This window comes from Bufo gargarizans, chromosome 1, assembly GCF_014858855.1.
Source record: "Bufo gargarizans isolate SCDJY-AF-19 chromosome 1, ASM1485885v1, whole genome shotgun sequence".
Taxonomy (NCBI): domain Eukaryota; kingdom Metazoa; phylum Chordata; class Amphibia; order Anura; family Bufonidae; genus Bufo; species Bufo gargarizans.
The window spans coordinates 633,373,631-633,399,745 of NC_058080.1; the positions used below are offsets into that span (position 1 = coordinate 633,373,631).

The window sequence follows — 26,115 nt, forward strand, 5'->3', positions numbered from 1 at the left end:
TAACTAGGATGAAACTGTCCCCTGCTGTGGAGATTGGCAGTGGCATCACGTGGTGTCCTCTGAGCCTTTTGTGTGTCCATAAGGAATGTGTAACTGTTGGGTGTGGGTATACAAGTTAGACAGATTTTAATGCGTGCTGGTCCGCGACTCTGCCTGACGTGCGGGGAGATGAAATTCATTGGAATTGTATGTCCATTTTTTTTTCCCCCAGACTGACACTACTGATCTGGACGAGTCAAGAAAAGTGTGGACTTATCAGTCTGGCCCTAACTTCGCCACAGAGTAAAAATTTAGATTGCGGATCACTATTGTTATGTAGAAGGACACCGCTGTTGATTTTATAACTGTTCTTTATAACTGCTCTCTCTCTCTCCTTTTTTTATTTTTTTTTCTTGTTGCTTCTCCGCTTCTATACACCCAGGGTTGTTTCCTGATAATACAGGGAAATAGCCAGCCTTGAGACATACTTGAATCAGAAAATAGTGTATAGAGGCCTGAGAAGCACCCTGAGACCTAACGTCCATACTGAGGATCCTGATTACATCAAAGGGTGGGAGGAAATCCAAACAGAGAGCTCTTTGAAGCTCATGAGATTTATGGTCGAGTATGAGAAAAAGTGCCTGGAACGTACAGCAGAGCAATTAAATCAGGAAGTTAAAGAGATATTCACCTTTGGACTACATCCGGATTTTAAAAATCAGGAGTCAAAATTGCAGAAGGATCTGGAAATCCTAAAAGAGGAAATAAAAGAGAGGAAACATCGTAAATATATCCGGGACAGGCTGGATTTTGACTCCAATCGCGTTTACAGTTGGAGAAATAGGCAAAACAACCCAATTAGACGTGCACGATATACGGATTACTCAGAATCTGATACATCTGGCACTGAAAGTACAAACAATCAAGACCCTAGAAATAGGGGGGGGGATTAAAAGAAAGGTGCGACACAACAGATTCAGAAATCAGAAAAAAACGGGTAATCACAAAACAGACACATTAGAATGTGCCCAACCACAAGCAAGTGGTACATCTTCCTTTTTGGGTGGTTTTGCATTTTCCAACCTAAATATGGGGACTCAGAACAAGATAGATCAAGTGGCCTCCGTGAGATCCAAAGTACCTCCTGTTGTATCGACCCCCTTGGAAACCACAGCATTGGTACCCACACATGGAAATACAGGTGGCACAAATGCAGTGGCATCACAAAATCAAGGTCCAATTGCGGCTGGACCATCAAACCTGTATGGTACACCATCTATTGCCCCTCTTTTTTTAGGACAGAGCAATGTCCAACAGAGGGACAGAGAAAAGTGGGGATACAATATGAAGTAGCCCAGAGTGGAAATATTGAATCGACCCAGATTATAAACCTTTCATCACAGACTCTAACAGAAACACAAATTACTGTATTAGAGAAAGGTCTTACGTTCACGCCAGTACCGAATTTTGATAAATTCAACTGGATAAAAGATATCAATTTATTTGCACGAAAATTGGCATTGCATAAGCAATTCTCAAGCACAAACATAGAAACTGGTAAACTTATCCAGAAAGAGCAGCAAGCTCTAGATATATTGGAGAGTCTATACTTGGAAAGTGAAGGTGCCAGTGTAGAGATCATGCCCCCATTAACGGACCTCAAACCAAGGTCCAAATGGACTCCCCCCTTCTCACAGTTTCAAAAAATTGACACATTTGTGCAGTTGGTATCCCATGACATAAATAAGGTCAGAATAAACAGGGACTTGAGCCCTGGGAACCTAACCAAGGAAGAACTTGAGTCATTGGATGAGTTAAAAACCAACAAAGACATAATAGTAAAACCAAGTGATAAGGGGGGCAACATAGTCATCCAAAATAGGAAGGACTATGAGAGCATGGTCAACAATTTATTGGGGAATAAAGAAATCTATCATATTTTATTGGAGAATCCAACCAAGAGATATTTGGCAGATCTTAAAAAGATCTTGACAACAGCCAGAGTAAATAATTTAATATCCAAGGATGAGTTGGATTTCTTATACAATAAAAGCCCCACTATTCCTACCTTTTATGCACTACCTAAGGTGCACAAGAGGAAGCACCCAATACCGGGACGCCCGATAGTTTCGGGCAACGACTCCCTAAGCCAACCTGCCAGTGAGTATGTGGATGAAATATTGAGGCCTTTTGTGTCATCTCTCCCTTCGTACATTAAAGACACCACTGACGTACTAACGAAAATAAGGGGAATTTCCCTATCTTCGTCCACATACCTGGCAAGCTTAGACGTAGAGGCCCTCTATAGCAATATAGATCATGAACTGGGCATCCGGGCTACAAAGCACTTTCTGGATACCAAGAGCACAAATTTTCAGGAGCACAATGATTTCATTTTATCACTATTAAGATTTATTTTAACTCACAATTATTTTCTCTGTAGCGGTACCTTTTATCAACAGATGAAGGGTACCGCTATGGGGACTCCCTGTGCACCGACATTCGCAAATTTATTTCTGGGGTGGTGGGAAGACACTGTAGTCTTTACAGATAACATGGCACCATTCACCAGTCACGTTTTATTTTGGGGACGATTCATCGACGATGTTTTGATTTTCTGGGAGGGGGAGAAGGATGAATTCATCACCTTTGTGGATAGACTCAACCACAACGACATTGGAATGCACTTTACCTCAGAAATTCATCCAAATCAAATATGTTTCCTGGACCTGTTGATCCAGAAGGATGCAGATGGGCAAATCCTTACAGAGATCTTTCGAAAACCTACCTCTACAAACAGTCTCCTGCACTGGACGAGCTGGCACCCAGTGGCATTAAGAAAAGGAATACCAAAGGGGCAATATTTGAGAGCCAGAAGGAATTGTGCCACCGAAGAGACTTTTAAGAAAGAGGCAGATGAGCTCTATAATAGATTTAGGAGCAGGGGTTACCCACGCAAATGCCTTAAGAAGGCATTCAATCGTGCTAAAAGCACAAATAGGGATGAATTATTATCTCAGGAATATAAAACCAATCAGAAGAGAGAAGGAAAAGACAAAAGGATCAGATGCATAGGAACTTATGATTGTGGTAACCAACAGGTGATGAAGATTCTTAAGAAACATTGGCAGGTACTTACCAGTGATGAACAACTGCGAGACGTATTACCATCATACCCCAGTGTGACGTATAGGAGAGGACCAAATCTGAGGGACAAACTCGTCCATAGCTTCCTACCTGAAAGACAAATGACAAACACAAGCTGGCTGAAATCCAGTATCACTGGATCCTTCCCCTGTGGGAACTGTACCTTTTGCAAATTCCTACCTAAAGTAAAACAATTTAAAAACCCCATGGATGGACGTACTTATGTGATCAAAGAGTTCTTTAATTGCCGAAGCAGTGGCATTATTTACATTGCATCATGCAACTGCCCAAAGTTATATGTGGGTAAAACCACTCAGGAATTGAGGCGTAGAATATCTGGTCACATCAGCACCATCAACACGGGTAAAGATACGTCACTCTACAGGCATATAACATATGTACATGGTGGTAATTTGGAAGTCCTTAAGTTCTGGGGATTGGAGAGAAAAACCCTGGGACCTAGGAGTGGGAATTTGGACATAAAGCTTCTGCAGGAGGAGGCCAGATGGATACACAGATTACAAACTATGAGTCCGGGCGGCCTAAATGAGGGTTTCTCATATACGGCCTTTATCTGACATAGCACAATTTAAGGAAATATACATACTTGATTGCAAACTAAAATAATCTGTGATAAGAAATTGAAGCAATAAACTAGGAAAAATTGCATCTCAGACCCCAGTTTAATTGAGGAATTATTGCGGCCCGACTATCAAAATACCACCTAATCCATATTAAAAGAGACAGCCGTAGCATCATACGCATGGATATATATGATTTAGAGCAAAAGAGCTCTCTTGGTCATGTATAAAGTATGGTGGACAACTGATATAGGCAGCTCCGAGAATGGGTCCAAATACAGGTCAGATGTCTGTGGAGCCCCTGTGGACATATCCTTAAAAATAGTGGGGACTCCATATGTTATATTGAAAATATAATTAATATTAAAACATCAACCCATTGTGACTGACAGAGTGTTAAACCCCATACTCCAAAAACGCTGCTTGTCCGTCCCCCTCATACAGAATGTAAATTGCAGACTAATTCTGCACCTAATGGTGTATACAGTAAGGTGGCATGCATTAAATATAGTATGTCAATGAGGGACATGGATGGGTTAAAAGTGTAATTAAGGAGAAGGAGATGGGGTTGGGCGAACAAAAGGTGGAGAGAAGTGACGATCTCACCTAATTCGCTTTGGTGGGTACTGCCCCATTAGTCATCTGACGAAACAAGTGTGACGTCAGCAGTGAGTCACAAAGGGGGAGGAGAATAGCGCACAGTATGTGCGTCAGGGAGGTCAGGGAGACATCATGTGCTTTGACTTGAGGACCTTACTGGGTACCGCCCTGGTGGGTACCGCCCCATTAGTCATCTGACGAAACAAATGTGACGTCAGCAGTGAGTCACTAAGGGGGAGGAGAATAGCGCACAGGATGTGTGTCAGAGAGACATCCTGTGCTTTGACTTGAGGACCTTACCGGAGCGCCCACAGTGATTGGCTGAAGGGAAACTTGGGACAGGTGGGCGGGACCTAGAAATTTATTTAGGAGGGTCGAGACATGCGCGCGGCGTCCACATACCCCACATCCCCTGACAAAGCCACCGAGCGTGGCGAAACATGTCGGGAGGGGTGGTATGACGTCCTGTATTTTAAACAGTGCCTGAAATGTTAGGGACTAGTAATAAAAGAGTACGCTGCAGAGACAGCACCAGACATTGAGGAGTGGAATTGAGCATGCCACATGAGCGGTTTAGCGCGAACAGTGACTTCTATGGATGAAATAGAGCAGTCAGTAGCACAAAAGTGTAGAGTGTAGCCTAGAGACAAGTGAATTGAGCAGACTAGTGGCAGCTTCAAAAGTACACATAAACCTAGCAACATTGTTTCACTGTTGTCCAGCCTGAATTTAAAGGCTGAACGATAAAAGGATCTTAATAGGAGCGCCCAATCTGCCATCACATTGTATGAATGCACAAACAAAGTATTAGCAGAGGCTTGTAAGTGCAGCTATACCCCATATAAATGAATGGGAGGCACTGCACTCCATAGTGGCTACATGTGACAAAGGCAAATACATTCATACACTCCAATTGTACCCTCCATCAGACACTGATTATTTTAATAGTTTTCTATAGTTGTTTGGTTCATTTATTTAAAAATAATAACTAATAAAGAAATATTTTTATTTTCAGTTAGGGACCCCTACAGGGAATTTAGGGTCTGAATAGACCATAGATGTGTTATTACTAATAATATCCCGAGGGTTCCTAAAAGGGACTTTATCTAATAAACTGATAATACAATGCCACCAAAAGATACAAAATCTCTGGGTGTAAGTGGAAGTAGTCCAATCTCAAAAATAGACAAATTTCTGAAATCACGACAATATAAAACTAGGTCAATAAAGAAAATAAAGCTGATCTGATAGACCCACAAAATATAGAGGAAGCTAGTGACAGAGAAGAAGGGAGGGGTAATAAGAATGCTCCAATGGAGGAGAGAATAGAAACGGTGGATAAGAAGCTGACAGATATCCTGAATGCTGTACAGCAATGAAATCTTGCATTGGGAGATCTTTCTGCAAAAATTTCTATAGTACAAGCAGACTTGTCTTTGATTAAAGATGAGATGAATAAACTACGTGAGAAAGTCAAGGATCTTCAGGTGACCACAAGGGACTTAAAAGAGGAGGTGGATGGGATTAAGAATAGAGTAGAGGTGATGGAAACAGAAAAGAAAGCACTACAGGAAAGAGTTACTGAAATAGAGGATAGATCCCGCAGGGCGAACATACGTTTGGTTGGGTTTCCTGAAGGGGTGGAAAAAGAAGACCCGAGTGGGTTTATTCAGCAATGGTTACTAGAAATGTTCAGTGAGGATCAATTCTCTATATGGTTTTTGGTGGAGAGAGCCCACCGGATACCAACTAAACAATTACCAGTTGGGAGCCCGCCAATACCAATCTTAGCTAAAATGATAAATGCCCGGGATAGGGATATTATTATGAAAAATAAAAGAAACCTCCCTCTTTTAGAATTTACAGGAAGGAAAATAGAAATTTACCCGGATTATTTGTGGGCAACCGAAGCTAAACGTCGAGAATTCAGAGAGGTTAAGAAGAGAATAGCAGTAGCTAAGATTAAATACTCTTTATTCTATCCCACTAAACTGAGAGTGATCTATCAGGAGCAAGCACACTTTTTCACTCAACCAGAGGAGGTTCGAGAGTGGTTGGATGGTAGGGGGATTGGCTCCTGAGTATATAATAATGTTATAAGTAAGATTATTCGTAATGGAGGCCGGGTGGGGAGGTGGGAGGGAGGGGTGAATGCATAAGAGGTTAGTGAACTGTCGGGTTCGTCTGACCAGGATGGGGAAGGGAGGGGAGAATAGGATGGGAGGGTATTCTGGCAGTGGGATGATGTGGGTGGAAGGATGGGATGTTGGTGGTCACTATGGGGTGGTCTCTCTCTCTCCCTCCGTGGTGGGGTGGCGGCGGTTGCAGTCTTAAGTGCAAGGATACATGAATAGAATATTTACGTGGAATATACGGGGGATGGCCGAAAGAGCGAAACGGGTGGTTGTGTTTGATGTAGTTGCAAAACATCATCCCGCGATTATATGTCTTCTTGAAACACATCTTACCTACGAGAATATCAATATTGCAAAAAGGAAATGGGCAAAATATGACTACCATGCTTGCTTCTTGGCCTACTCCCGAAGTCAGTGCTCCAGACAAAAAAAAATACCTAGTAGCCATTGGCTCCTGAACTGAAAAATTTAGGAGCGAAATCAAGTGTTTTGTCGCCAAATCGAAACCGAATCAAAATTTTGGTATCGTAACAACGCTTCGGAGATATTTTTTAATAATTTAATAGTTTGGACAGCGCTATTTAATATGTTTATTTATTGTTTATACACTATGTGCAGAATTATTAGGCAAATGAGTATTTTGACCACCTCATCCTCTTTATGCATGTTGTCTTAGTTCAAGCTGTATAGGCTCGAAAGCCTACTACCAATTAAGCATATTAGGTGATGTGCATCTCTGTAATGAGAAGGGGTGTGGTCTAATGACATCAACACCCTATATCAGGTGTGCATAATTATTTGCCTTTCCTTTGGCAAAATGGGTCAAAAGAAGGACTTGACAGGCTCAGAAAAGTCAAAAATAGTGAGATATCTTGCAGAGGGATGCAGCACTCTTAAAATTGCAAAGCTTCTGAAGCGTGATCATCGAACAATCAAGCGTTTCATTCAAAATAGTCAACAGGGTCGCAAGAAGCGTGTGGAAAAACCAAGGCGCAAAATAACTGCCCATGAACTGAGAAAAGTCAAGCGTGCAGCTGCCAAGATGCCACTTGCCACCAGTTTGGCCATATTTCAGAGCTACAACATCACTGGAGTGCCCAAAAGCACAAGGTGTGCAATACTCAGAGACATGGCCAAGGTAAGAAAGGCTGAAAGACGACCACCACTGAACAAGACGCACAAGCTGAAACGTCAAGACTGGGCCAAGAAATATCTCAAGACTGATTTTTCTAAGGTTTTATGGACTGATGAAATGAGAGTGAGTCTTGATGGGCCAGATGGCTGGATTGGTAAAGGGCAGAGAGCTCCAGTCCGACTCAGACGCCAGCAAGGTGGAGGTGGAGTACTGGTGTGGGCTGGTATCATCAAAGATGAGCTTGTGGGGCCTTTTTGGGTTGAGGATGGAGTCAAGCTCAACTCCCAGTCCTACTGCCAGTTTCTGGAAGACACCTTCTTCAAGCAGTGGTACAGGAAGAAGTCTGCAAGGTAAGAAAAACATGATTTTCATGCAGGACAATGCTCCATCACACGCGTCCAAGTACTTCACAACGTGGCTGGCAAGAAAGGGTATAAAAGAAGAAAATCTAATGACATGGCCTCCTTGTTCACCTGATCTGAACCCCATTGAGAACCTGTGGTCCATCATCAAATGTGAGATTTACAAGGAGGGAAAACAGTACACCTCTCTGAACAGTGTCTGGGAGGCTGTGGTTGCTGCTGCACGCAATGTTGATGGTGAACAGATCAAAACACTGACAGAATCCATGGATGGCAGGCTTTTGAGTGTCCTTGCAAAGAAAGGTGGCTATATTGGTCACAGATTTTTTTTTTTTTTTTTTTTGAATGTCAGAAATGTATATTTGTGAATGTTGAGATGTTATATTGGTTTCACTGGTAAAAATAAATAATTGAAATGGGTATATATTTGTTTTTTGTTAGGTTGCTTAATAATTATGTACAGTAATAATCACCTGCACACACAGATATCCCCCTAAAATAGCTAAAACTAAAAACAAACTAAAAACTACTTCCAAAAATATTCAGCTTTGATATTAATGAGTTTTTTGGGTTCATTGAGAACATGGTTGTTGTTCAATAATAAAATTAATCCTCAAAAATACAACTTGCCTAATAATTCTGCACTCCCTGTATATTTTATATGTAAAATTGGGAAAGGGGGGATTTAAACTTAATATTTTAGGGTACTTTCACACTAGCTTTTTTCTTTTCATAGAGTTCCGTCCTAGGGGCTCTATACCAGAAAAGAACTGATCAGGCATATCCCCATGCATTCTGAATGGAGAGCAATCCGTTCAGGATGTCTTCAGTTCAGTCATTTTGACTGATCAGGCAAAAGATAAAACCACAGCATGCTACAGTTTTATCTCTGGCGAAAAAAACTGAAGATTTGCCTGAATGCCAGATCCGGCATTTTTCCCAATAGGAATGTATTAGTGCCAGATCCGGCATTCAAAATACCGGAATGCACCCGCACTAAATCCGGACCCATTCACTTCTATGGGGCTGTGCACATGAGCGCTGATTTTCACGCATCACTTGTGCGTTACATGAAAATCGCAGCATGCTCTATGTTGTGCGTTTTTCACGCAACGCAGGCCCTATAGAAGTTAATGGAGCTGCGTGAAAATTGCAAGCAAATAATAGCATTCTTTAATACAGAATGCTTAGTAGAAGGTCAATATAATAAACATTATATACACCCCAGTATAATAAACATTGGTGGCGCAGTGCGCCCCCCCAACACCCCAGTATAATAAACATTGGTGGCGCAGTGCGCCCCCCAACACCCCAGTATAATAAACATTTGTGGCGCAGTGCGCCCCCCCCAATATAATAAACATTGGTGGCGCAGTGCGCCCCCCTAATATAATAAACATTGGTGGCACAGTGCGCCCTTCAATATAATAAACATTGGTGCCGCAGTGCGCCCCCAATATAATAAACATTGGTGGCGCACTGCGCCCCCTAATATAATAAACATTGGTGGCGCACTGCGCCCCCCCAACACCCCAGTATAATAAACATTGGTGGCGCAGTGCGCCCCCCAATATAATAAACATTGGTGGCACAGTGCGCCCCCCCAATATAATAAACATTGGTGGCGCAGTGCGCCCCCCTCAATATAATAAACATTGGTGGCGCAGTGCGCCCCCCAATATAATAAACATTGGTGGCACAGTGCGCCCCCCCAATATAATAAAAATTGGTGGCGCAGTGCGCCCCCCCCCCTCAATATAATAAACATTGGTGGCGCAGTGGGCAGTCCCAATGAGGGTTAAAAAAATCGTCTCCTGTTCTTTCTTCAGGACCTGTGGTGACATCACTGTGCTCATCACATGATCCATCACTATGGTAATGGACCATGTGTTGAGCTCAGTGACGTCACCACAGGTCCTAAAGAAAGAACAGGAGACCGGCAGCTACGCGATCAATTGGAGGAGGAGAGTTAATTTATTTTATTTTTTCTAACCCTCATTGGCACTTCCCACTGTGCCACCAAGGTTTCTTATACTGGGGGGGTGCACTGTGCCACCAATGTTTCTTATACTGGGAGGGCGCACTGTGCCACCAATGTTTCTTATACTGGGGGGGCGCACTGTGCCACCAATGTTTATTATAATGGGGAGGGCGCACTGCGCCACCAATGAAGATAACTGAGCTGTTAATACAAATACAGGAGGCGGGTGCCGGAATCAAATAGCCAACACCCCACCTCTGACAGGGAGCTGCGATCAGCGGCAGTTGAGTTAACCCTTCAGGTGCGGTACCTGAGGGGTTAACTGCCGCTGATCGCAGCTCCCTGTCAGAGGTCGGCTATTTGATTCCGGCACCCGCCTCCTGTATTTGTATTAAGAGCTCAGTTATCTTCATTGGTGGTGCAGTGGCCACAGCCCTTCCCCTCCTCCTTCCATCGCTCTTTTCCTATTGGCAGCGGCAGCACAGGGGGGAGGGAGAGACTCCTCCTCCACTGCGCTGCTAAGAACATCGGCGGCGGGGCAGGGAACTATCATCTCCTGTGCCCCGCCGCTGTATTCAACTGCAGAGCTGCGGTGGCGGGTATAGTCGCAAATAGCGACAAGACTAAGTCTTGTCGCCATTTGTAAATTCTAAGTCGCATTGGCGACAATTTTGGTCGCCATCTGGAGCCCTGGAGGTGTTAGTGTTTACAGTTGTGTTCAAAATTATTCAACCCCCACTGAAATTGAGTGTTTTGGCCAGTTTGACATTGATTTTGATCATTTCAGTCATCTTGTTTACAATTAAATCAAAGAGGCACTTGTAAGTCAGACAAATATAACATAACATTTATAATGAAATAACCACAAATGTATTTTCTGTGATCACATCATTATCAGTTTTATTCAACCCCCAAGTGACATTCAATCTTAGTACTTAGTACAACATCCTTTTCCAGTTATAACAGCTTTTAAACGTGAAGCATAGCTTGACACAAGTGTCTTGCAGCGATTTACGGGTATCTTCACCCATTCTTCATGGGCAAAAGCCTCCAGTTCAGTCACATTCTTAGGCTTGCGCGCTGCAACTGCTTTCTTTAAGTCCCACCAGAGGTTCTCAATCGGATTTAAGTCTGGTGACTGCGATGGCCACTTCAAAATGTTCCAGCCTTTAATCTGCAACCATGCTCTAGTGGACTTGGATGTATGCTTGGGATCATTGTCCTGTTGAAAGGTCCAACGTCTCCCAAGCCTCAGGTTTGTGACGGACTGCATCACATTTTCATCCAATATCTCCTGGTACTGAAGAGAATTCATGGTACCTTGCACACGCTGAAGATTCCCTGTACCTGTAGAAGCAAAACAGCCCCAATGCATGATTGACCCCCCGCCATGCTTCACAGTAGGCCTTGTTCTTCCTCCTCCAAACATAGCGTTGATCCATGGGCCCAAACAGTTCTAATTTAGTTTCATCAGTCCACAGAACACTATCCCAAAACTTTTGTGGTTTGTCCACATGACTTTTGGCATACTGCAGTCGACTCTTCTTATTCTTTGGAGACAACAAGGGTGTGCGCCTGGGAGTTCTGGCATGGAGGCCTTCATTACGCAGTGTGCGCCTTATTGTCTGAGCCGAAACTTCAGTACCCACATCTGACAAATCTTTTTTCAGTTCCTCAGCAGTCACACGGGGACTTTTCTCCACTTTGCGCTTCAGGTAACGCACAGCAGTCGAAGTCAGCATCTTCTTTCTGCCACGACCAGGTAGCGTTTCAAAAGTGCCCTTTGCCTTGAATTTGCGAACGATGCTTCCTATGGTGTCTCTTGGTATGTTTAACATCTTTGCAATCTTCTTATAGCCATTACCCTTCCTGTGAAGAGAAATCACCTCTTCTCTTGTCTTCCTGGACCATTCTCTTGACTTCACCATGTTTGTAAACAAACCAGTAAATGTCTAGAAGGAGCTGAGTATCACAGTCCTTTTAAATCTGCCTAATTGGTGCTTATTATGCTTGATTGCTGATCCTTGACATCCACAGGTGTTTTCAATACCTGATCAAAAACACTTGAATGAACCTCTGTTCTTAAGAGTGGTAGTCTTTAAGGGGTTAAATAACTGTGTCAATGAAGAAATCACAACAAAAAAAACATTTAATACTGTAATACAAAAACAATTGATGTCATTTTAGTTGCATTTGGTTCTTTAAAAAGTCCTTGTAAGATTTCATTCTGAACAATTACACAATGTACACTACAAATGTACACTAAATTCCCTAAAACCCTTTACAGCATTGGGGGTTGAATAATTTTGAACACAACTGTATGTCCACAGAGTGTGGACTATATTCCAATTGCCTACAGAATTGATAGAGAAGGTAGATTTGTTTTCTTGTACTGTAAGCTAAATGGTACTGTTTGCATATTGGCATTTGTGTATGTTCCCCCACCTTTTTCTATGTCTGTTATGTCATACCTGGTGGACTTTATTGGTTCTAGAGCAAGGTGCCTAGTTCTGGTAACTGGGGACTTTAATGACATAATGACCCTAGAGGAAGATAGATTCTCCAAGGATCATGTATATAAATCAAATGAAGGATCTGCCGGGAAATGGCATTGACAGACATTTGGTGATATCTGTATGGAGAAAAAAAGAGTATTTTCTTGTTTTAGTCGAGCAAATACAGTGATGTCTAAAATAGATAAAGCTTTAGCTAATCTCGATTTTTTTAGATATGGTAACAAAACTGAGGTACGAAATACATACGATCTCCGATCATTCTCCAATAGTGGTAACGATTAAAATGGGGCATTACAAGAAGAAAACGAGAAGCTTCAGACTAAACCCCCATTGGATTAAGTTGGTTAAGGAGCAGGAAAATATAACAAATGAAATCCGGGAATTTTGGCCATTAAATGCTCCGTCAGCACCTATGCAGTTTGTATGGGATTTTTTTAAAGCGTTTTTGCGTGGAGTTTATATCGCCCAAATTAACTGGAAAAAAAAATAAAAATAAGCGGCAAAAGAACTAGCCTTAAAAAGAAGGGTCCAATCCTTACAGGGAGAGATTGTTAACAATATGAACTCTGCTGCACAACAGTTTGAAGAAGCTAGACTGGAGAATACAAATTATCTATTAGAAAAAGCACAACATAGGGTTTTCTTTACAGGAGCCAAATATTTCACTCAGGCAGGGAAACCTGGAAATCTTTTATCATCTCTGATTCAAAATAAAAAAAAACATCAACAGAATAAAAAATATCAGATTGGAAAAGGGGGTGGTTACTACGTGCCCAGAGGAGATTGAGCGTGAGTTTGTTAAGTTCTATAAAACCTTATATACAAATAATAATAAACAGCAGAATGGAGATATTGAAAAGTTCTTGGCGAATATTAAGCTCCCTAAATGAACAGAGGGGGAATGTAAAATACTAAATCGGCCTATAGATTTAAAGGAATTATCGGAGGCTGTCAAGACCATCCGGGGAAATTCATCTCCAGGGACGGATGAGCTCCCGTTTTAAATCTACCACCAGTATGCAGACACAATCTTGCCAATGTTATTACAGGCCTTAAACAAAACCTACCAGACTGGTGTACTTCCTTTATCTCTATCTGAAGCTCTGATCATACTTATTCTAAAAAAGGGTAAGGATGAAAGAGAGATAGGGGCATATCGCCCGATAGCCCTGTTAAATACAGACTATAAAATCTGTGCAAAAAGCCGGAATTAGTACTTACCGGTAATTCATTTTCCATGAGATCACCACGACGGCCATACAAGGAGATTGACCCCTGACCTCTGTAGGCGCAGGAAGCAGAGAAAGGTTTAAATGCTCCCCTCCGAACCACCAAACACCAGTGCTTCCAAAATATCAGAGTAAAGGGTGGTGGATACACACGTGAAAGAATAGGCAAACAGGAGAAGATATTACATCATATCTACCCCCGGATAAACAATAGGGAGGGAATTACGGGCCGTCGTGGTGATCTCATGGAAAATAAATTACCGGTAAGTACTAATTCCGGCTTTCCATATCATCACCACGACGGCCATACAAGGAGGTATATCAAATATGAATTTATGGGTGGGACACAGACTGAAGGACTTTTTGTCCGAATGCCATATCAGTCTTTTTAAAGAGGTCCAACCTATAATGTTTGGCAAAGGTATGGATACTGGACCACGTGGCAGCCTTACAGATCTCCTCTAGGGAGACACCCGCTCTTTCTGCCTGAGAAGAAGACATTGCCCTGGTAGAGTGGGCTTTGATATTGCCTGGGCCCGAAAGATTCTGTAAGGAATAACAGGAAGTGATGGTATCTTTGATCCATCTGGCAATGGAGGACTTGGAAACTTTCTGACCCTTGTTTCTTCCTCCAAACTGGATAAAGAGGCAATCTGACTTCCTAAAGTCTTTAGTGGTCTCTAAATAATCCAGTACTGCCCGTCTGACATCAAGTGAATGAAGGGTAGATTCCCGATCATTAGATGGGTTGATCTCCTGGTCCTTATGAAATTTCAAGACTACCTTTGGTAGAAAACACGGGTCTAGTTTTAGGACTATCCTGTCATCCAGGACCTGTAAGTAAGGCTCTCTAATTGAAAGAGCCTGTAATTCACTAATCCTTCTGGCTGAGGTGATGGCAACCAGGAATGCAGTCTTGTAGGATTTGTGCTTCATGGAGCAGTCACTCAGAGGTTCAAACGGAGGATGAGATAGTCCCCTCAGGACGATGTCCAGATCCCAGGAGGGTACATGAGGTCTTAGGGTCGGACGTAGCCTTGTTGTTGCCTTCATGAAGCGTTTTATCCACCTATGGCCTGCCAGCTCGGTGTCGTAAAAGCAACTAAGAGCCGATATCTGCACCCTGAGTGTGGACGGTCTTAATCCCATGTCGAAACCTCTTTGTAGAAAATCCAGAATCATTTGGATGTTTGGGGCCGAGGTATTTGGTGAAGGCGAACCTGACCATGAGCAGAAACGCTTCCAGATTTTTAGGTAAATTGAAAAGGTCACCTTCTTCTTGGAAGCCTTCAGGGTTGAGATTACTGCGTCTGATTGACCCTGACGCTTTAGGATCTGGGTCTCAGGATCCATGCTGCTAGGTTGAGGAAGTCCGGGTCCGGGTGTAGGATCGGACCTTGGTGCAGTATGCCCCGTCTCTTTGGCAGGATCCAAGGATCTTCGCTGGCAAGGTTCCACAGGATTGGGAACCAGCTCCTCTTTGGCCAGTAGGGTGTCACCAGTATGACTGAAGTACTGTCTTGTACGATTTTCTGTACCACCCTCGGTATTAAGGGAAGAGGAGGGAAAGCATAAAGGAGACCTCAGTTCCATCTGAAAGAGAAGGCGTCCAGAAACCTTGGGCTGTCTCTGGGGTGTAGGGAACAAAAAACTGGTAACTTTGAGTTTACTCGAGTGGCAAAAAGATCTATTGTAGGACTCCCCCACTTGCCCACTATCATCCGGAAGACGTCCTCGTTTAAGGACCATTCCGAGTGATCTATTCTCGCCTGGCTTAGGTAGTCTGCCTCCACATTTAGAGACCCCTTCAGGTGGACTGCAGATACTGACTGGACGTTCGCTTCGGCCCAGGCGAATATTTTTGTCGACAATTCCAGTAGGCTGCCCGAACCTGTGCCCCCCTGATGGTTTAAATATCTTATCACTGTCGTATTGTCTGACAGGACTCTTACATGATGGCCCTGAAGATGAATCTTTGCCTGCTTTAGAGTTTTCCAGACTGCCATCAATTCTCGGAGATTCGATGACTGAAGGCTGAAAGATTTGGACCAGACTCCCTGGTAATAAGCTTCTCCGACCCTTGCTCCCCAACCGTACTGGCTTGCGTCTGTGGTGATCTGGGCATAGGGATTCCTTGACCACTGCACCCCCTTGGAGATTTTTAGCTTGTCCTTCCACCAAAGAAGGGAGGTCTTTACTCTTTGAGGGATGATCACCTTTTGGTCTAAGGAAGATTCTCTTCTGTCCCAAACCCTGAGGATCCACATCTGTAGGGTTCGAAAGTGGATCTGACACCACTGAACGGATGGAATGCAGGATGTGAGGATCCCCAGTAGACTCATTGAGTCTCTGATGGAATAAAGATTCCTTGAGTTGAAGATGGAGATCTTCCTCTGGATGTCCTGTATCTTGCTCTGAGGTAAGCAGGTTATCTGTTTCTGGGAATCCAGAATAACCCCCAGGAACTGGATCTTTGTTGTCGGATCTAACCGAGATTTTTTTATGTTGATCAGCCAACCCAGACCCTCTAGGGTTTGACGGAAGAAACTTAGGTCCTTCAGCAAGAGATGAGCGGAGCTGTTTGAAATCAGGAAGTCGTCTAAGTACGGAAAAACCGTCAGACCTTTCTTTCTTAGATAAGCCACTACCTCGATCATTAGCTTTGTAAAAACTCGAGGGGCTGAAGATATGCCGAAGGGGAGAGAGGTAAATTGGTAATGAAGAATCTTGCCCTGGTGGTCTCTGACCGCGAACCTTAAGAACCGCTGAGAGCTGGGATGTATTGGTACATGATAGTAGGCGTCGGTCAGGTCGACCGAGCACATTACTGAGTTGCTCTGGAGCAAAGGGACTATAGATCTTAGGGTCTCCATCCTGAATTTCTGGTAGGTGATGTATCTGTTCAGGCGCTTTAAGTTTATTATGGTGCGGTAGGAACCCTCCTTTTTCTTCACTAGGAAGAGGTTTGAGTAGAAACCCCCTCCCCTTTCGGATTGAGGTACTTCCGTCACTACCCCTTTTGCGAGTAATTCCCGGATGCCCACGTACATGGGATGATTGGAGTCTGGGATTGCCACCTTGGTGACTAGAAACCTCTTTGGGGGAGGATCCGAGAACTGTATTCTGTAACCCGACCTTACAATCCTCAGAGCCCAGGAGTTTGAGGATATTTCCTCCCAGCGGGGAAAAAACATCCTCAATCTCCCCCCCACCCCGATGTCATTGGTTTCCATTTCCTTTTTGGGGGGCAGAAGTGGGAGCCCTACCTCTCCCCCCCTTGGGGTAACTGAAACGGCCCGATTTTCCTTTACCGGTGTATTGACTACCCTGGTTGGAAGGGGCACGAAAGGATACTTCCTTTTATAGACCTTTTCCTCCGGAAAACCCTTCTTTTTATCGGAGGCCCTTTCTAGGATTTTCTCTAGTTCAGGTCCGAAGATATATTCTCCAGAAAAAGGGATACCACATAGTCTGGACTTTGATACTTTGTCCCCCGACCAGCACTTCACCCACAAGGCCCGGCGAGCTGCATTAGACAGACCCGCATCCTTTGCTGAAAACCGTACCGACTCCGCGGAGGCGTCTGCCAAAAAAGCTGTCGCGGATTTTAACAGGGGAATGGCGCTCACAAACTCATTTGTTGAGGGATCACTGGAGGCCCTATTCTCCAACTCAGAGAGCCAGATGAACATAGATCTAGCGACTGATGTGGCTGCTATGTTCGATTTAAGCGTGAACATAGCCACTTCCCAGGATCTTCTCAGCAGGCCGTCGGCCTTTCTATCCAGAGGGTCTCTGAGCTGAGAAGCATCCTCAAATGGTAGGCTGGTTTTCTTATTGACCCTAGCTACCTGGGCGTCAATCTTAGGGATGGTATTAAATGTTTTAGCTTCTTCCTGATCAAAGAGAAGCCGGTTTTGGAAAGATCTGGCGACACCTAGCCGCTTCTCCGGATCTGCCCATTCATCCAAAATCATCCCTTTGATGTTTTCGTTAATGGGGAAGACTCTGGATTTCTTTACTCTGAGGCCTCCAAACATTTCATCCTGTACTGATGGCGTAGAAGCCACTTCTTCTACTCCCATGGTAGCTCTGACGGCTTTTAAGAGCTCGGGCATATCCTCAGAGGAGAAATAAAAATTTCCTTCTGCTTTCAGAAAAATCCCGCTAAGAGAGCTTATCTTCATCCTCCATATGTTTAGAGGAGGAAGCTGAACCCCCATAAACCTCAGAGTCGGATGAGATGTCATCGTCCGATTTGTGGCGTTTAGCGGGGGGCTCTGAGACCGCAGGACAGGGCCGCTCCACAGGTTTCTCTTTTTGAAGAGAGGAAAAAGTCGCAAAAGAGGACTTAATCTCTTCCTGCATCATGGACTTAATCTCGTCCATGAGGGATGGTTGTTCCTCCCGGACAACTTTAGCAATGTAGTCCCTGCATAGTTTCTTAGGATAGTCATCAGGAAGTCGTTTGAGGCAAGAAACACACTTTAATGACTTCTTGGGTTTTCTCAGAGGATCTTTTGCAGTCTGGAAAAGCCAAGAAAATCCTCATTAATAGTAAGCCCAGGTGAGAGAGGAAGAAAAAAACTCTCCCCTATGGGGAACTTACAGACGGTAGAGCAGAGGCCTCTGTATGGTCCGATGCAGACATCCTGAAAACACAGCCCAGAATGGGGAATGTACTCACCGCAGGACGCTGTGGTAGGAGAAACTATTTGAATTCTCCCGCCTTCTGAGACCGGCCCCCTCGTCCCGCTTGTGCGCCCCCTCTGGGCGCACAAGCCAGCATGGTTTCAATGAACCAGCGGGCGTTCCGTGCACCGGGAGCAGGCCCCAGATGAAACCGGAGGCGAGTCTCTCCCTTCCCCTCCCTGTCCGGCGTTGGTACAGGACCGCGGGCTGACAGGAGGGGGGCCCGCTGAAGCAGGTACGCGACTCCCCACTTCTGGACCTTCATCTCCACGGCGGCTGCCTGCGGAGACCTTTCTCCGCCCCTGTCCTCTGTAGGGACAGGAAACACTGGTGTTTGGTGGTGGGAGGGGAGCATTTAAACCTTTCTCTGCTTCCTGCCCTGTAGCAATGTGAACATTGAAGTGTTTTCCCCAGGTTCCAGTCCGGGACTTAGGGCATGCTCATGTCCAGGGATCCTATTTAATCCTGCTACTGGATCTTGGGTGTGTCACTCTGGAGAGTGTGCAGACAGAGGCCTGGTGAGGCTCTGTCAGTGTGGTCTCAGATAAGCCAGGCTGAGGGGCCACGAGGCTATGCAATAGCCTGGACTTTGGGGGACTTGAACACAGAAGGCTGGAGTGGCTCTGTGTGGTCTGAGGGCAGACAGGCTGAGAGACCACTATCCCCCAAGAGACACTGGTGTGAGAGCAGCCTGGAGGCTGCTGAAGGTTGGGCTGGGAAAGCCGCATCTCATCACGGGTGTGAACTGTGGTACGCTTTAGGTGAGTCAGGGAAACCTATGTGTTTAGATAGGGCCCAGACGGGCAAGGTATTTTATTTTGGCTTTGTGTGTTTTTCTTTATGCCGTGTGCCACAATAAAGCACAGTTTGGCCCCTAAATCCTGGTGTCTGTGAAGAAGCGTGTGTTTGCAACACCTGGAAAAGAGCTAATCCCCTACAATTGGTGTCGGATGCGGGCACATGTCCGTGCTGAAAAGTAAAAAGCCAACGTGGTTGCTAAGGGCAACGACCTGACGGAAAAGAGCAGGTGCTGCTGAATGTTGCCAAGGAATTTCTGTGTTACTGTGCAGTGATTTAAAGTGCTGGAAGCCTGCTAGTTTGCAGGAGCAGAGACTGCTGGTGTTAATCTGGAAAAAAAATATTCTGTGGTGCAAACAGTGCAGGATTTAAAGGGCCAGAAGCCCAGTACAAGAGACTGATCAGTGGAAATGGCTACAAAATGGTATAGCCCGTGGGAGAAATCCTGCGATTTAGTGATCGGGGGAATCCCGCTGGGGGTCATTCTAGACTCCCGCCAGCAAGTGTCTCGGGTCCTGCCTGAAATTCTGGACTTTGTAACAAGGGGGCCAGAGACAAAAACTACGGTGTCACTGACCTTTATAACAGACTATGGCTCTGTGCAGTGGGAGCTGTTAAAATGTAAGACCCTGGAAGTGGAATTTGTGCTTGGCAAGGACTTTCCATTGTTTGGGCAGTTGTGGAGCGGAGTTCCTGATAAAAAGCAAAGATATGCCGTTGCCAAGGGCAACCGTCGGGAAGAAAAGGAGGTGGAGAGCGGTGCGGTTCTCAGGAGTGCATATCTTCCCTGCGACTGTGTCCGGAGTCCTAGAGAGGAAGTGCAGAGGTGCAGTAAAGCTGTTGCTAGGAGCAACCACAACCTTGATGAGTCCGCGGGAGAGGATGTCACTGCTTTACCAGACTGGTTGATTACGAAGGGTAAGACTGTTCCTGTTATTAACTATGTGGCAGAGCCAGTGACAGTGAGCCGGCGGCAGGGGATACCTGCTGGGCCGGTAGGTAATAAGTCACACAGAGAAAAAACTGTGTCTGAACAGGCGGATAAGCCTGCTGTGACTGCTCCCTCGCAGAAACCTGCAGGGGAGAAGGTTTCTGTGTTTCCTCAGTTGCCCATGACCAAAGCTAGTTTTGGGATGACAAGGATCCGGGATCCCATGCTAGCCCGGGTAAGAGGTAGCACAATATTGAAACCTGAGACTGGTATAATAATAAAGGTGCTGGACAGTCGTGCGGAGAAGGACTATCCACTGATTTTCACTGAGCGTGAGACTCCAATGAGAACAGAGACTGATGAACGTGATGTTACAGATAAGCTTATGCATGAGGGAGTGTTGGGGTGTAATTTTCCCTTATGCTGGGAGTTGTGGAGTAATGGAGACACTTCTGCAGAGAGTGCAAAAACTCCTGCAGAACTTGTACCTGTCCCTTTAAGTGAACGTGTAAGGGAAAGGACCATTGAAAACAGTGATGATACCATGTTTGCCGAAATGCATAATGGAAATGTGAAGTCATGTGAAATATGTGATAATAATGACATGCCTTTTCCTTTGCAGGCTGTGATTGGGGAAAAAGCTCCCCCTGTTGGTCAACATGTGTCTGAAATAAAAGTGTTGATAAATGTTGAAGAAACACCGCTAGGAGACCCCATTGTAGACAATGTGGCGGGGCTAGAGGGTGTACCACACGGACCAGAGGTGGATCTGCAGTCTGCACAGGTTTCTATGATTAATAAAATGTCCCAGGTGGGGATTGACTCAGGGGTGCCCCTAGAGGCCAGGGTTAATAATGACACGAGCGGTATAAGTGGCCTATGTGCCGTGACAGTTAACAACTCCGAGAGTGAGGCTACCATGTCAAGACCCAGCAAAACTAAAGTCGTTACTAGTAGCAACCAGGTGACTGTTATATCTGATGAGACAAGTGTTCAGTCGGGTGACAGCCTAGTGTCTGAAGCTCATATCCTGACAGTAGTAGATGATCTGACAGGACAGTACAGCTACAAACTTGAAGATGTTTTCGCTCGCTGTGCACAGTCCCTAGATACACTAGAGATGGGGCTAGCGGTTCTCGCAGAGCAACTGCAGGAATCTCCAGAGGAGTCACAGAAAGAGATAAATGAACTGAAGGAACTAGAGTCACTAATAGAAGCGGAAATTCTCCAACTTCAAGAGGAACTTGCAGCTTCTGAGCAATCCAGACTTCATGGAGAGCAGGAAAGAGATGAGCTGGCTGATGAGGTTCTAAACAACGCCTCAGAAAAATCTGCTCTCTTGGAGGAGAAAAGACATTTGGAAGCCAGGATGGCTCAACTTTATCAAGAGTTATGTGATCGCATGGTGGACCTGGACCACCAGAGACAAACTGTATCTAGATTGGAGAAGAGACAAAAGAAGTTTGACCAGCTCTTGGTTGAAGAGAAATACATATCGGCTCGATATGCCGAAGAACGTGACCGAGCGGAGGCTGATGCTTGGGAGAAAGAGTCCAAGGCCCTCTCCTTGGCTAGAGCCCTTGAAGAAGTGCTTGAGGAGCGAAATGAATTAGAGAGGCTGAACAAGCAACTCAGAGTAGAGATGGAAGCTCTCATGAGCTCAAAAGATGCCATCTATGAGGTGGAGAAGCCTAACCGTGCTCCTGCACAGCAGGTGGAAGGAAGTGAGAGACCGGAAGAGGAAGATCCTTTGGAAGGTGCCAAGAAGTCAGAGCCTGGTAAGAGTGGGTCTGGAGATGGTGGTGCCAGGGTACTGGCCAAGGCAGAGAAGGTGGAAAAGGTATCGGCTGAACCAGTTGATGAGGCTGATGTCGATGCAGAGGCCAAGAGTCTCATGACAGTGTGTAACCAGGACCAGGTCGCAAAAGACGTCCACTCCGCCTACAAGGCCTTCCAAGTAGCCAGCTGCCTGCTGGGGAAGAAATATGAGGAGATGGACGACCAGTATGCAGATCTGGGCTATTACGATGGGCTGTCTCTCCTGACTCCTCCCCAAAAGGAGACCAGTGTCCTGGGTCAGCCTCTGGAGAAAACGCCAGAAGACAAGAAGTATGCTGAAGACCCCAGTGCCTCCAACCTTGATGCGAAAGGGAAGGAGGAATTAAGAAAGCAAGGATATGATGCCATGTCCCTGAAGGGTGAGAAGGCTAATAAAGTAAAGGCCATGGAAGCTAAGGCCGAGCTCTTGAAGTGGGAGAAATCCTTGGATGTTCCAGAGATCAAGGGTAAAGCCGAAGTGGGGAGAGGCAGTGAAACGGCAGAAGACCCTGAAACTGAGGCACCATCTGAGAAAACCACTGCTGGAAAAGAAGCAAGCGGGGGCAAGCCAGCTCTGCTGATGAAGCTTCACAAAGCCAAGAAAAAATGGCCTAAGCGTCTGCAAGAGCCAGCGAAGTCAAACCGAGAGTCTGTCGTTTGCATAAAAATATATTCTGACGGGAGTTCCAGAAGCCGAGCTCGAAATTCTAAGAGTAAAGGAAAAAGAAATGTACGATCTGCTGTTAAAATAAAACGACAAAAAGAGGCGAGTCATAAAAAGCGTGCTCGGCTGAAGCAGCTGTGTAAGTCAAAGAGAGAGAAAGATAAAAAAATAAAAAGAGAGGCTGCCTGTCACATGGACATGGGAACATTGCAGACAATGTCTCTTGGGCAAGATGTCAGTGTGGGTAACAAACCAAGCACTGATGGCATGGGTCTGGCAAAATAAAGGGAAGCCTCTGACGCGGACCACATCTTCCAGGGGGAAGGTTGAGCCAGGCGATGGCAAGAAAATGTGGATGCCCTGTCACGAGCATCCAGTTGGTACATATGTTCACCCCCACAGGTTTGAACAGAGGGGGGGATATGTAGCAATGTGAACATTGAAGTGTTTTCCCCAGGTTCCAGTCCGGGACTTAGGGCATGCTCATGTCCAGGGATCCTATTTAATCCTGCTACTGGATCTTGGGTGTGTCACTCTGGAGAGTGTGCAGACAGAGGCCTGGTGAGGCTCTGTCAGTGTGGTCTCAGATAGGCCAGGCTGAGGGGCCACGAGGCTATGCAATAGCCTGGACTTTGGGGGACTTGAACACAGAAGGCTGGAGTGGCTCTGTGTGGTCTGAGGGCGGACAGGCTGAGAGACCACTATCCCCCAAGAGACACTGGTGCGAGAGCAGCCTGGAGGCTGCTGAAGGTTGGGCTGGGAAAGCCGCATCTCATCACGGGTGTGAACTGTGGTACGCTTTAGGTGAGTCAGGGAAACCTATGTGTTTAGATAGGGCCCAGACGGGCAAGGTATTTTATTTTGGCTTTGTGTGTTTTTCTTTATGCCGTGTGCCACAATAAAGCACAGTTTGGCCCTTAAATCCTGGTGTCTGTGAAGAAGCGTGTGTTTGCAACCCCTGGAAAAGAGCTAATCCCCTACAGAGGTCAGGGGTCAATCTCCTTGTATGGCCGTCGTGGTGATGATATGGAAATATTCGCTAATAGATTAAAGGGAGTTATTGACAGGCTAATTCATCCAGACCAGACTGGGTTCATACCCAAGAGACTGGTACAATCCAGCATACATAGAGATTTTTTGAATATGCAGGCTGAGGGGGGGAGGCTCCCGCTCCATCCTGTCATTAGACGCTGAGAAGGCGTTTGACAGGGTGGAGTGGGAATACCTCTGGAAAGTTATGCATAAGATGAATCTGGGCCAATACGTTATCAAGTGGGTCCAGATTCTATATAACCACCCCAAAGCTAGAATAAATATTAATGGTGTATGGTCTGAGCAAATAGAGTTGTATAGAGGAACAAGACAGGGATGCCCCCTGTCCCCTTTACTGATTGCTCTATTTATAGAACTGCTGGCAGCTAAAATTAGATTGGATGAAACTATTAAAGGTTTTGGTATGAATGGGACCTCCGATAAGATAAGTATGTACGCAGATAATATTTTAATTTTCTTGGAGAATCCAACATCTCAGTTGTCTCATCTTATGGAACTAATAAATAAGTTTAGTGATATCTCGGGATATAAAATTAACTGGGCCAAATCAGCATGGTTACCGCTTGATCAGGCACCCTTATCGAACCCTACAGAAATCAGGGTATTAAAACCTATGGAATCCTTTGAATATTTGGGTGTAAAGATGAGTGCCAGTATTCTATACTTTGTGAAATCAAATGTTTCTCCCTTGCTGACTAGATGTAAAAGTAAAAAAAGTGTTTGGCAGAAGTTATCGATAGGACAAGCGGATAGAAGTGCATTATTAAAAATGGTGTTACTTCCCTAGATTTTGTCAGTTTGTCCAGTTTGGATAGAGGACTGTTTCTTCAACCACCTGGAACGGCTGCTGAATGACAATCTGGGGAAGAAAAAGGGTAAGACTAAAACAAAAATATCTTTGGTTAACGGAAAAGGATGGAGGGTTATCGGTTCCCTTTTTTTCAGGGATATTATTTGGCCTCTCAAGTCCAGTGGTTATAGTCCACGGGGAATAATATAAAAGAATATCTAGAAAGGGGCTTTAAGGGCCAAAAATATAATATATTTAGCATATTGGAGACAGGATTTATAAAAAAATAAAGGGAAAAAGTGCCCAATATGTTGAATGGTTGATTTGGCTTGGGAAAAAATCTAAAGAATACTAGGAATCTTGAACACTTCACATTTTTCACCTTTGTGGTGTAATAGTAATATGAGAGAATTTCTATTAATTTCAGAATACAAGTATTGGGGAAAATATGGCATCATTTATGTATCACAGTTAGTTAAGAATGGGGAAATAAGAGCACTACAAGAGTTATGCCCGGGAATAAATTTAGACTCAGTTGGTTTCGGTATCACCAACTAAAACACGCTTTTGAAGTTACACAAACTAGGGAATATTTTATCACAACAAAACATGAATTTATAGATTTTTGTTATCAACGTACGACAACTAGGGTCACTATTTCTCAAGTGTATAGGGTAATAAGGAAGGGGCTGGGAAAAAATAAAGTTTAATAGTGAGAAAAAAATGGGCAGAGGATATAGGATTAAACACATTAGAATGGGGGAATATATATAAAAATATAAAAAGGGCAACGATTTCTAGTAACTTTAGGATAATTTATTTTAATATTATCCAAAGAATATATATGACTCTATTACTGCTAAGTAAGATCTACAAAGAACGAAAATCAAACTACTGGAAATGTAGAGAAGAGGCTGCCGATTATATGCATATGATATGGAGTTGTTCAAAGATGCAATCCTTTTGGAGAGAGGTTTTTGATCTCCTAAGTGCAGACTCCCTAGTATCCCTCTCATTGAAACCGGAAGTGGATGTCTTGGGCAGTATACTATCATCAATTAGGGAAGAAAAGAAAAAAGAGTCTGGATAAGAGGTCTTATGGCGGCAAGAGTTATTATCGCAAGAGAATGGGGCTCTCAAAGAGCGCCCTATATTATTGAGTGGAAAAACCTATTGGTAAAGATTGAGAGGTTTGAAGAATATGCAATAAGAAGTATGAATAGTCGCTGATGGGCTGCCGTCCCAGCCGGGGGGTTAGGAGAGAGAAAGAGATGAAAAAATAATGCATACCCATTTAGGGGGGACTGTTTACGGTGCTCACTGAGACAACCATCATGGGGTGGGGGGATTGGGGGAGTGGCTGATCTAAGGTGGGGGATAATCTGAATAGACAATGAGAGGTCTGAGTATAATCAATATGAGGCTGAGAGGGGAGTCCCCCAAAATAGAATAGATTATTTACTTTGGTACTGTCTCTGTTTATAGTGATATATAATGTATTATGATGACTGTTTTTGCAGTGTGTATATTAATAAACTCAGATTTTGTATTGTCAAATTTAATTTTAAGTTTGTATTACGAAAGGAATAAAAAAAATCATATAAAAAATAAAAAAAATCATAAAAATGACATGAAAAAAAAGCTAATTTGAATTTTTGATACTTGCTTCCCATTAATCACAAACTGTAGGGTAAAATACTCACT

At 44.4% G+C, this 26,115-nt stretch overlaps 1 long non-coding RNA gene across 1 annotated transcript in view; it reads right to left on the minus strand.

Moving 5' to 3' along the window:
* Positions 1 to 665: 665 nt before the first annotated feature.
* Positions 666 to 26,115, minus strand: part of LOC122924657 — a 36,343-nt gene continuing 10,893 nt past the window's right edge. Inside the window, exons 2-3 of the long non-coding RNA XR_006387421.1 lie at positions 3,119 to 3,216; positions 666 to 731 (exon numbers count right to left, since the gene is read on the minus strand). This is a non-coding gene — a long non-coding RNA (uncharacterized LOC122924657). The remainder of the gene's footprint in view (positions 732 to 3,118; positions 3,217 to 26,115) is intronic.